The 12,708-nt window shown below is 35.0% G+C and overlaps 1 pseudogene; it reads right to left on the bottom strand.

Annotated features, from left to right (window-relative positions):
* Window positions 1-1,036: 1,036 nt before the first annotated feature.
* Window positions 1,037-11,543, bottom strand: LOC145713754 (CST complex subunit TEN1 pseudogene; annotated as a pseudogene).
* Between the last annotated feature and the right edge of the window lie 1,165 nt (window positions 11,544-12,708).

The following is a 12,708-nucleotide window of genomic DNA, read 5'->3' as shown; positions in this document are numbered from 1 at the left end:
TTCTAGTTATAGGTTCAAGAAAGACCATAATTGTAGCGACATTGATAGAGATGTATAAAACCATAATGAGAGCAATAGCTATGATTAGTGCTTGGAAAATAAAAGAAAAACCTATTGAATCATTTTAGCAATTCCAAATTACAGCTGCTTCTGATCCATCCCTTAATTGTATGAAGTGAATAAATCATCTATATTGGCATGTTAAGATCCACATTTTATAGTGACTGCAGAGTGGCTAAGCTTTTGTGGATATTATTAAAACTCATCACAGGGAATAAAATTAGAAAAGTGGATTACTTTGTAAGCCACACAAGCCTGAAAAATGGCTCAGCTCTCTGCATTTTTTGCCAGTTTTCTAAGTTCATCATGTAATCTAATTCCATAATGTGTTTTGTGAAGTTATTTTATCTATTAAACTAGACTTTTCAAGGATGTTTATAAAAATGTGGACAAATGTAACAAATATTGATTGGACTTGCAATTTTATTGGAAAATAATATTAAAAAGATTACATATTTTTTGTTTAAAGGTTCCTACTCTGTGATTACCCTTTCTGTTATAAACTACTTTGCATTTGACTAGTCCTTAAAGAGTTGTGTTAAATGTGATAAACTTACTGCTGATAAGCATTTCTAAATTTGATGTATGTTTTGTTCTTCCAAATAATTTGGCATTTTTTAATCTTATATAAGCAGGTCTTTAAATTTTCATAATTTGAGGTGGTCTTTATTTGTAATTTTTTTTCAAGGTCTCCCCCATGGGGGCTTTTATTCTTGAAGACCTTCCAGAGCTCTCCATATTCCCACTTGAGGCTCAGTCCCCAGTGCTCCACAGCTCAGCCTCCTTCTAGGTTGGCATTGGGGTGGGAGGGTGGGAATGTGTCTGGGACAATCCAAATTAGCAAACCCTCCTCGTCTTTCCGCCTCCATACAAAGGCTGTCTCAGGCGAAGGTCCTGCATCATCTCTGCATTGGCTCTGGCATCTCCAGTGGGCTTGACCTCAGGAGCAGGTTGGGGAGAATGTTGCCATTAATTGTCATTTCCTACTGTCTGTGTTCCTTTCTTGCTGGTACCTCCTCTGCTCCAGGAAAGCTTGTTCTAAGGAGCGTAGATTCATTCATTCACACAAGTCAGTACCCAGGCTTTCACCACGGAGCCTCCATCCTTCTGGTGCTGGAGCTTCCCAAGATAAGGTACAGGGACTCCACCCGGGCTTGGACGGCTCCACCAACTTGGCACAGACTAGGATCTAGTAGATCCGTGCTGAGCGTTTAGGGTCACTTGGGATTGAGTCATGTCATAGAGGCACAATTTGCTGAATGTTCTCAGTATCCCAGGTCGGGAAGTTGGCCGGTACTGACTTCCCAGGGGAAGTGATAGATCACAGGTTTGGGTAGCACCCCAAATAGTTGAGATGGATTTTTGAAGATTCCTGTCAGGGCATCATGACAGCCTTGGGTTTCCTCTTCCAGTCCAGTGGAATCATGTGACAGGGAAAAGGTGGGTTACCAGGAGCGCCTCACTTTTCCCCTGAAGCCTTCTTCTGGGGTCCTTTCCCTGGGGGTCAGCTCTAAGGCTCCCCTGGAGGAGAGCGCAGCCAGCCGCGGTCACAGCGCCTATACCGGTGCCGCCTATGCCTCCACCATGGTCGGTTGAGCCTTGAGGTCGTCTTATTAATATTCAAATAATTTCCATAATATATTAACAATGGCCTATAAAATATTCACCTTTATGGTTAAAATACAGATTTCTTAGAGATTTTAATAAAACTATGTTCTTGTAAATTTTATTTGGAAAAACACCTAGGTATATTTTTATTGTTAAAGTTTATTTTACATCCTTTTATTCCCAAAATTCTGTATGACTATTTTAAATCTGTATATATTAATTATTAGAACAAATATTAAGAATATAATCCTATTCTTTATAGGGTGCTTGGAGATTATCTGGGGAACATTCCTGGGAAATGTAAATTTAAGTGACCAAGTGCTCCGATTTAAGTAGGAAGTGGAAGCAAGAACAAGTCAAACAGCAGGTCCAAAATTTGAGTGACCAAATTCAAGATTAAGGAATAGAAGCTGCACAAAACATAATCTTGATACAAATGTAGAGGTTGGTTGGCAGCAAAAAGAATTGTTAAGAAGTTTTAAAGTCCAGAAAAAAAAAAAAAAAGATATTGGAAGAGCTGGGCAGTACAGCAGCAATTCCTGAACTGAAAACCAGGTACTTAAGGGTGGCTTTATTATTTTATTAATGGCATGGAGTTTTGAAGCATTCATTAAGAAGCAATGAAATGGGCAGGTGGTACTGGATTCAATGAGAACCAATATTTTCAAGTGTTATTAATTTCTGTGGAAATAAAAAAGTTTGCAAGTGACGCTAATTTGCGCAGTCCCTCAAAACAATTTGTAAGGCAAAAATAGTATCCAAAATTATCTGCTTAGTTTGGTATAGCATCATTGGGGAACCTGAAAAATAGTACACATGGGTACCAAAGCCAAAATACAGAAACATTATTGGAGATACCACAACTATGCACACACTGGTAGAAGTACATATTTTCATTATAAGGCCACACACAATTAAAGAGTCAGTGGTGTAATTAGAGCTGGAGTGTTAATGCAGTGAATTAAGAGATTCTAACTTTCTGCTCGCTCTCTCTCTAAAAATAAATAAACATTAAAAAGGGGGGGTGGGTGCCTGGGTAGCTCAGTCAGTTGAGCTTCCAACTTCGGCTCAGGTCATGATATCATGGTTTGTGAATTCGAGCCCTGCATCGGGCTCTGTGCTGACAGCTCAGAGCCTGGAGCCTGCTTCAGATTCTGTGTCTCCCTCTCTCTCTGCCCCTCCCCTACTTTCTCTCTCTCTCACAAAATAAATAAACATTAAAAAAAGAGATTATAACTTGCAAACATGTACCACTTTAAAGGATTGGGAAGTGTTCTTTTTGTCTCACATGGAATTCTCAAGATCCTTAACAATTCATTAATTTGAAAAAACGTTTGCTAGTGGGGTTGCGTAGAGAATATATCCCAAACTCTTGACAGTGTCCCAGCAAACAGATTTTGAAGTTCATATAAGTGTCTCTGAAAGGGGAATGTGACATATTTTGAAAGCTAATGTAATGTACATTTATTTCTATTATTTAAATGTAATATATTGTAAATCTTATTACAATACACCACTGCTTCTACTGGTTAGCATTTAGTCAGCTCTTATAATGTACTAGCGAACAACACAGATACTATTTCATTCTTACAATGAAATCATAGGTAGATATTATTTATACTTTACGAATAAGAGAAATACGATTCAAGGACTTTAAGCAATTTACCCAAAGCCCCACCACTACCATCATATTTGAACTTAGGCCTCTCTTACCTTGAATTCTATTATCTTCACCATTGCTACTCCAGTGGATCAATAATTTCATCTTAGTATGTGAAGTCCAAATATCATTTATTATTAGAAAAAAATGTAATCGTGTTTTTTAGAGTCAGTAATAGAGATACGTACATATATAGGAAAGGAAGGTAAAGAAAAATGAAAAGAAAATAAAAGGAAGAAAGCTGAAGAGTCTACAGAAAATGACCAAATATATAGGATGTACCAAAATGTGGTCAAGTATTTACAAGAAAATTTAAATTAACTGAAAATACTCGTTTTCTGCTCATGCAGTTGATAAAAGTGCTAGTGAATGATGTGAGAGCCACTATAACTTGAACAAACTTCCTAAGCCAAAACTATATAGCTCAAATATGATTTGTGATATCTGACTACTACATGGGATTTAAAGAAAAAACAAAAGCAGATTCAGGTGAGTATTTCAAAAAAGAATGCCAAAAGGTCACTTATGATCTTCAAAGGCAGGAAGGGTGAATATTAAAAAAAAAAAATACTGAACCAGCCCAATTTCATCTTCAAATAATATAAAATGAAATTAGTTTAGATTGTAACAAGAACTCATTTAGATGGAAAGAACAAAATTGCGGAGATGACTAACAGTGTAACAAGCTGCCAGGTTACCACTGTCTGCTGGGTGTTATCATTCTAGGACTTCCTAGATTAAAGGTTGATCACTTTGGTCTAGTGGTTTGCTCAATTCTGAATACTGGATCTTAAGAGCTAACTGCACTCATCTCTTCCCAGCTTTGTGGTTCAATGACTAGTGATGTACTGGTACTTTGGAATTAGCCATGAAGGAAGTAATTTACACCACAAAAATCAGGAAACACTACAAATCAGGACTTTATATTTCTGGAAAGTCATTTTAATTAAACATTTTACTAACACACCACTGCTTTGAGTTGAACCAAATTTGGAACTATCTCTCAGATCCATGATTCTCTGGGTGTGTCTATAGCTTCTAACCATAAAATCTATTCAAGCAATTCTGCTTTGTAAAATATTTTTAAGGGGTGGAAGGGGAGATTACAGAGTTGTAGGTATAGAAGACGTACTATATGTAATATAGGTCAGTTATCACAGAATTAACTACATGAATAGTTGATAGATTTAAGTCTTATTAAGAAGACTGAAGGGTGCCTGGGTGGCTCAGTTGGTTAAGCGTTCGACTCTTGATCTTGGCTCAGGTTGTGAGATTGAGCCCCACATCAGGCTCTTCACTGACAGTATCGAGCCTGCTTGGGATTCTCTCTCTCCCTCTCTCCCTCTACTGCTCCCCCACTCGCTCTATCTCTCACTCTCTCAAAATAAATAAAAAAAAGAAGACTAAAATAGGGACACCTAGGTGTCTCAGTCCATTAAGCATGTGGCTCTTGATTTTGGCTCAGGTTATGATCTCACAGTTCATGAGATCTAGCCCTGTGTCAGGCTCTGTGCTGACAGTGGGGAGCCTGCTTGGGATTCTGTCTATCCTTCTCTCTTTTCCCCTCCCCCACTCAAGGCTTGCTGTCTCTCTCTGTCTCTGTCTCTCTCTGTTTTTCTCTCTCTCTCAAAATAAATAAATAAACTTTAGGAAGAGGACTGAAATAAGAAGACTGAAAATGATGAGCTTAATCTGCTTGGGCTTGTGTCTCTCCTTCTCTCTCTGCCCCTCCCCCACTTCCTCTCTCTCTCTCTCTCTCTCTCTCTCTCTTTCAAAATAGATAAATAAACTTTAAAAAGAAGACGGAAATAAGAAGACTGAAAATGATGACCTTAATCTGGCTATTTTGATCATCGATTTAATAACTTGATAATTGTTACTTTAACTTTTACCCCAACCCTCGCTGTTTCCCTAAATCCAAATATGAATTAAATGTACCACATATAAACTTTATCTATACTCAAATGCTTAATATGTGATGTTTAATATTTTCAATGTATATTTTTTTTACTATTCACATTATGCTCCCTTGCAAAATTTGAAATGTGTCAGTTTACATACCTCTTATTATTAGCCAGTTAAATGAAGCATAACACTAGATTAAGAAAATAACTAGTGATTTAAAAATATATTTATTATACAAGTATATTATGAGAGCACTAAATAATATAATGGACAAATACATTATATTATTCAGTGTTATAAATGTTGTTTTCCAAAAGCTGTAGAAAAAGCATGTCAAATAGGCACATCTATTAGTGACTCTAAGTAAAAACTGTGGTAATATTAAGTTGAAAATAAATGTAATCATTTCCACAGAAGATTATATAGCATTAGAGCTCAAGTATGTAGGTTTCTGTTGATTTACCTGAAAATAGAGATAGATATTAGAGAAGTCAGGCCTGAGGAAAAAATGCTTTGAAAGCCCCATACACCATCTAACGTAGAATATCAATTGTTTCAAGTACACTTTTGTCATGAACTGGATACTAGTTGTCTGGCAATTTTAGTTTGTGTTTTTATTAAAATATTTTATTATCAGTGGCTACATTTATGCATAAAATATATTCTGAAAGTTATACACAATTACCTTATCAATAAGCCACACAAGTTACTTAAACATATGGAAAATTGCTGTATGTTAAGCCTGATGGTCTACTTATTTGGGGTAGTACATAAAAAGATACATATACTTTTGTGAAGATTAAGTTGGAACTCTAGTTTAAATGTGTTTATCATACTGAGTCTATGCCCTTTAAATGTTCTTGTTATGTTCCTATTTTCTGTTGTTTGCTTCACTTAAAACATAGTATTTGTTTACCTGTTAATTTAAAAATAACACTGGGACTAATTATATGAAAAATGTTAACTCAATGGAAAATAAGATACTAAGGTCAGCAATTGTTCTTTTTCACAATCCCAGCACATCCCAAGGTTAGCATCTTCTGAGGAGATGGCAGTGCAACTGAATTCAAACACACTGAAATTTCATTTTCTCTATATTAAGTATTATAATTAACAAAGAAATTATAAAATGTTGTCACAGACTATCCAATTATGGTAATAACATTCTTTTTCTTTAAAAGCTCTGGGGAAAGCTTTTTAAAAGCACTGAGTTGGCAGTAGAAAATGCTTTCCTGTATATTACAGAGTCAGAATGACTATTTCTGCATGTATGAAGGAAATTATAAAACGTATTTGGGGGCACCTGGTGGCTCAGTCGGTTAAGTGTGCAAGTCTTGGTTTGGTCTCGTTTCATGATCTCATGGTTTGTGAGTTCATGCCTTACATCTGTGCTGAAAGCGTGGACCCTACTTGGGATTCTCTCTCTCCCTGTCTTTCTGCCCCTCCCCTGAGCATACATTCTCTCTCTTTCTCTCTGAAAATTAAAAAAAAATTAAAAAATAAAAAAAAACACATTTCCTTCTTAATATTTCTTTTCAATCCACATAGAAATTTTCTTCTCTAGATAAAATGTCAAATTGCAAATCATACTAAAAATGCTTTTAATGATAAGTATTTTAGTCCTCTATAATAAATCTATTTAAAATGTTGTGCCATAATCATAATGTTGCAAATGACATTTCATCCACAGGCAGGTTTCTGATAAGACATAATTTCCACAGGATTTCAAGTTACTTTTAAAGTTACATAGAAAGTGTATGCAGAGTGTAATAGCACATTAATTTAAGGCATAATTAAATCAATGGCAAAATTGGAAATATTCTCTCTTCCAGGCAGATGATGAGAAGACAGAAAGGAGGAGAAGGAGAAGGATGAAGAAAGGGAGTAAATGGAAGGGAAGAAAGAAGGCAGGGTACAAGAAGATGAGTGGGGATGAACAGGAGGGGAAGCAGGAGGAAGAGTAACCTAAAATATGTATGATGGGAGCCAGGAGAGGGGCAGAAAGAGAGAATCTTAAACAAGCTAGATGCACAGCATGGAGCCCAACTCAGGGCTCAACCCCACGACCCTGTGATCATGGCATGAGCTGAAATCAAGAGTCTGACGCTCAACCAACTGATGTACCAAGGTGCCCCTATAACACACCTTCTTTTTCCATTCATCAGTGGATGGGCACTTGGACTCTCTCCATAGTTTAGCTATTGTTGATAATGTTGCTATAAACATTGGGATTCATGTACCCCTTCAAATCTGTATTTTTGTATCCTTTGGGTAAATACCTAAGAATGCAATTGCTGGATTGTAGGGTAGTTCTATTTTTAGTTCTATTTTTAGTTTCTTGAGGAACCTCCATACTGTTCTCCAGAGTGGCTGCACCAGTTTGCAGTCCACCAACAGTGTAAGGGGGTTCCCCTTTCTCTGCATTCTCACAAACACCTGTTGTTTCTTGTGTTATTAATTTTGGTCTGTCTGACAGGTGTGAGGTGGTATCTCATCACGGTCTTGATTTGTATTTCCTTGATGAAGTGATGTTGAGCATCTTTGAGTGTGTGTGTTAGCCATCTGTCTTCTTTGGAAAAGTATCTATTCATGTATTCTGCCCTTTTCTTAACTGGGGTATTTGTTTCTTGTGTGTTGAGTTTGATAAGGTCTTTACAGATTTTGGATACTAACTCTTTATCAGATACGTCATTTGCAAATATCTTCTCCCATTTTGTAGGCTGCCTTTTAGTTTTGTTGGTTGTTTCCTTCACTGTGTAGAAGCTTTTTATCTTGAAGTCCCAGTGGTTCATGCTTGCTTTTGTTTCCCTTGATTTTAGCAACATGTCTACTAAGAATTTGTTATGACTGAGGTCAAAGAAGTTGTTGCCTGTTTTCTCCTTTAAGATTTTGATGGTTTCCTGTCTCACATTTAGGTCTTTCATCCATTTTTAATTTAGTTTTGTGTATGGTGTAAGAAAGTGGTCCAGTTTCGTTCTTCTGCATGTTGCTGTCCAGTTTTCCAAATACCGTCTGTTGAAGAGACTTTTTTTCCATTGGATATTCATTCCTGCTTTGTCAAAGATGAGTTCACCATATAGTTGTGGATCTACTTCTGGGTTTTCTGTTCTGTTCCATTGATCTATATGTCTGTTTTTGTGTTAGTACCATACTGTCTTGACAACTACAGCAGTGTAATATAGCTTGAAATCCGAAATCGTGATGTCTCCAGTTTTTTTTCTTTTTCAAGATTGTTTTGTTTATTTGGGGTCTTTTGTGGTTCCATACAAATTTTAGGATTGGCTTTTCATTAATGAATGTATTTCAACTCATTTATTGTTTAGTAAAAAAAAAAATCTATCATCTATCTATTCATCTATCTATCTATCATCTATCAAGGCCATTCAAAGAAATCCTTAATCATATAAAACCTCCCTCGAATATTAGAAAAAAAATCAATCATATTTAAACAGGTACTTGGCTTTTAAGCCTCTTCCTTAGTATCCAACAGAATCCAGCTTTGTTTGATTTCATGAGATAGAAAAATCATTACTTAATTAAACATTTTTTATTCACTAACTTTTGTTTCACCTTAAGTCACCTATTTGCACTAGACATAAATTTCCATTTCTATAAAAAGATTTTTCTCCAGAGCCAATCCCTGCCCCAGGGAGGAGGATAGAATGGTTCAGGATAAAACTATAATTTTATCATGTAAGTAGTAAATTCCTCTTTGTAGATTTCCTTAATTTTCCTAGTTACTCCCCTAATCTGACTTAATTCCATTCTCTGCTAATCTCCCATAATACCTTGCATATATCATTTTATATATACTTTTTTGTTTGCTTGTTTGTTTGTTTTAGGTATTGCAGTTTTTTATTAGGGTCTCCATCTTAGCACCTGGTGCAATGCTATAGAAGTCCCAGAAATGTTCTCATTTTTTTTCCTTTTCATTCAATTTAAAAAATCAAGTGTTGGACCAGAAAATATTTGAACAAAATTCTAGTCATTTTTATAATTAAGGTGGGAACGTGAAAAAGACTAATTGTGCTCAAATTCTAGTTCTCAAATTCATTTCAACTATAGCAATTCCTATTTTTCAGTGTTTATACTGGGGCTCCAGGTTAGGCTTTTTAAATATAAGACTGTTTTTAATCTATGCATTTCTGTAGGAGGGTGTTATTTTCTGTCCTTATGTATTAGAAGACTTTTTAAAATCAATGATCTAAATGATTATTTTTTATATAGTAGCAAAAGCATTGGATAGCTGAGGATGTGTCCAACTATTAAGAAAAAGCAAATCACTTTTGCTGACCCTACTTGTTATTATGTGTCTATATACAAACTGAAGTTTAACTTAAAGTTAAAAAGAGAGTAAATCAGTTATATCATTATTTACTATAACCGAGATATGGAAGTGACCTAAGTGTTCATTGATGGACAAATGGATAAAAAAAATGATATATATGCACACACACACACACATGAATATTATTCATACATCAAAAGAAGGAAATCTGACATTTGAGACAGCATTATGCTAAGTGAAATGAGTCAGACAGAGAAAGAAAAATACCATATGATCTCACTTATGTGTGGACTCTAAAACATAAAACAAGCACACAAAAACATGCTCAGAGATACAGAGAACAGACTGATAGTTGACAGCGACAAGGGACTGGGGGTTAGGCAGAGTGGATGAAGGAAATCAAAAGGTACAAACTTTCAGTAATAAAATAAGTCATAAGGATGTAATGTATAGCAAGGCCACTTTAGTTAATAATTTTATATTGCATATTTGAAAGTTGCTAAGAGAATAAATATTAAAAGTTCTCAACATAAGAAAAATAATTTTGTAACTATGCACGGTGACAGATGTTAACTAAACTTATTGAGGCGATCATTTTACAGTATGTACAAATATTGAATCATTATGTTGTACACTTGAAACAAATGCAATTAATATGTCAATTATACCTTAATTAAAAAAATAAAAACAAACAACAAATCATGCTTAACAGACATAAAATTAAGAAATAAATGGACCTTTATAACCTACCTTACACCATACATTAACATAAATTAAGCAACTACCTAAACATTAAAGTTACAACTCTAAAACTTGAAGAAGAAATCATTGGCAATTTCCTTTGTGATCTTGGTGTATGTAAATATTTTTAGAAAAATATAATCAGCATGTTTAAAAATTAGCAAAGTTTAATTTAGCATATTTTAAAACTTTTGCTTACCAAATGACACCACTGTAAAAATGAGAGAAAAAAATACAATATTCAGAGTGAGAGGAAAATATGTCCAATTTTTTATAAATGACAAACAGGTATCCAGGATATATAAAAAATCCCTATGGGTCAATAAAAAAAAAAAAACAAACAGAAGAAAACAAAAAATCTGAAATTAAAAAAAAGCAACAAATGGGCAAAAACTTGAGTAGTCACTTCACAAAACAAGATACATGAATGATCAAAAGCACATTATAAAAGTGCTCAATATCATTTTTCACCAGGAAAGTAAAAATTAAAATTGTAATGAATATCAGAACAATTTCAGTAGTATATCATAGTAAATGAAATGACCAAGTAAATGAAATGACCAAGTTGAAATGAAATACCAAGTGTTGGGGATCAGGTGGAGTAACAGGAAATCTCCTAATTTTCTATAAAGGTAAAATGCTTCAACCACTTTGGAAAACCATTGATCAGTTTCTCATGAACTTAAATATATACTTACCCAATTACTCAGCAATCCCACTCCTAGGTATTTGATCAAGAGATATGCAGACATATGTCCACAAAACCATCTGTGGCATGTTTATATCCACTTTACTCAAAATAACTATAAATGGTAAACTATCCTTATGTCTTTAAAAATAAAAATGAATAATCAAATTGTGCTGTATTTATACAGTAAATTAATACTCAGCAATAAATCAGAATAAACCACTAAAACACTGCAACAACATGGCTGAATCTATAAAACATAATGTTGAACTAATGAAACCAAACACAAAAGGGTGCAGTCTTAGTCCATTTGGGCTGCTATAACAAAATTATCACACACTGTGTGGCTAATAAACAACAGAAATTTGTTTTTCACAATTCTGGAGGCTGGGAAATCCAAGGCCAAGACACAGGCAGAATCAGTGTCTGGTGGGAACCTGCTTCCTGGTTTGGATAGCAGTCTTTTCATTGTAACCTTGAATGGTGGGTGAGGAAGCTATCTGGGACCTCTTTCTAAGGACACTAATCCCATTTAGAAGGGATCCACCCTGATGACCTAATTACCTTTCAAAAGCTCCACATCCTAACAACATGATACCGGGGATTAGGTTTCAATATGCGGATTTGGGGGTAATATTGTGTAGACATTCAGTCTATAGCAGGTACATATGTATGGTTCCACTTCTATAAAGTCAGTTACAGGCAAAACACATTTTAATTAGTTGAAATCAGAAGTGTGGTTGCCTATGCGTAAGAGAGGATTGACTGGTACAAGGTTACAGGGAATTTCCAAGGGTGATTAAAATGTTCAATTTCTTGGGGCGCCTGGGTGGCTCAGTCGGTTGAGCGTCCGACTTCGGCTCAGGTCATGATCTCGTGGTCCGTGAGTTCAAGCCCCGCGTCGGGCTCTGTGCTGACAGCTCAGAGCCTGGAGCCTGTTTCAGATTGTGCCTCCCTCTCTCTGACCCTCCCCCGTTCATGCTCTGTTTCTCTCGGTCTCAAAGATAAATAAACGTTAAAAAAAATTTAAAAAAAATGTTCAATTTCTTGAATGGGGTGATGAATACATGACTGTATGAGTTTTCTTAAAACTCATTAAACTGTGCATTTGAGATATGTGCATTTAGCTGCATAAAAAATTCACCTCAATAAAGTTTAGAAAGAAATAGAGTCTCCATCTACAACTCTTTCAAAAATTTTGCTTTAAAGGAAAATTGAGAATTTGGACAGCATCTGGAAAAGCATTTGTCTTCAGTTGTCCCAGGAGACTTTTTATGTTTCCTTCATAAATGTTCAATATATTTTTTTAAGTTTATTCTTTCCCTGCTATTAGAAATGGTATATTTAATTGTACTGCATATTCTTAATGGTTGTTGTTATATAGAAAATTTAGTGATGATATTTATATTTTTGTTTTTTCAGATTCTAAATTTTAATGAAAATATACATTGTTATTTTACCAAAAGATGCCATAATTTGATAGTTCATGTTTTCTTGTATACCTGAATGTAATGATTTTGGTTTTGCTATATTTTTTAATTTGAATATTTGACACAAAATTTTACATTAGTTTGAGGTGTAAAGCTTAGCGATTTGACAAGTTTATAAATTATGCTGCGCACATCACAAGTATAGCTACCGTCTGTCCTAGTAAATCGCTATTATAATGTAATTAACTTTATTTCTTATACTGTGCCTTTTATTCCTATGATTGATTGATTCCATACCTGGAAACTTCTACCTCCCTCTCCATTTCAC

This window comes from Panthera onca, chromosome X, assembly GCF_046562875.1.
Source record: "Panthera onca isolate mPanOnc1 chromosome X, mPanOnc1 haplotype 2, whole genome shotgun sequence".
Classification (NCBI taxonomy): domain Eukaryota; kingdom Metazoa; phylum Chordata; class Mammalia; order Carnivora; family Felidae; genus Panthera; species Panthera onca.
This window is presented reverse-complemented; position numbering and strand designations above follow the sequence as displayed.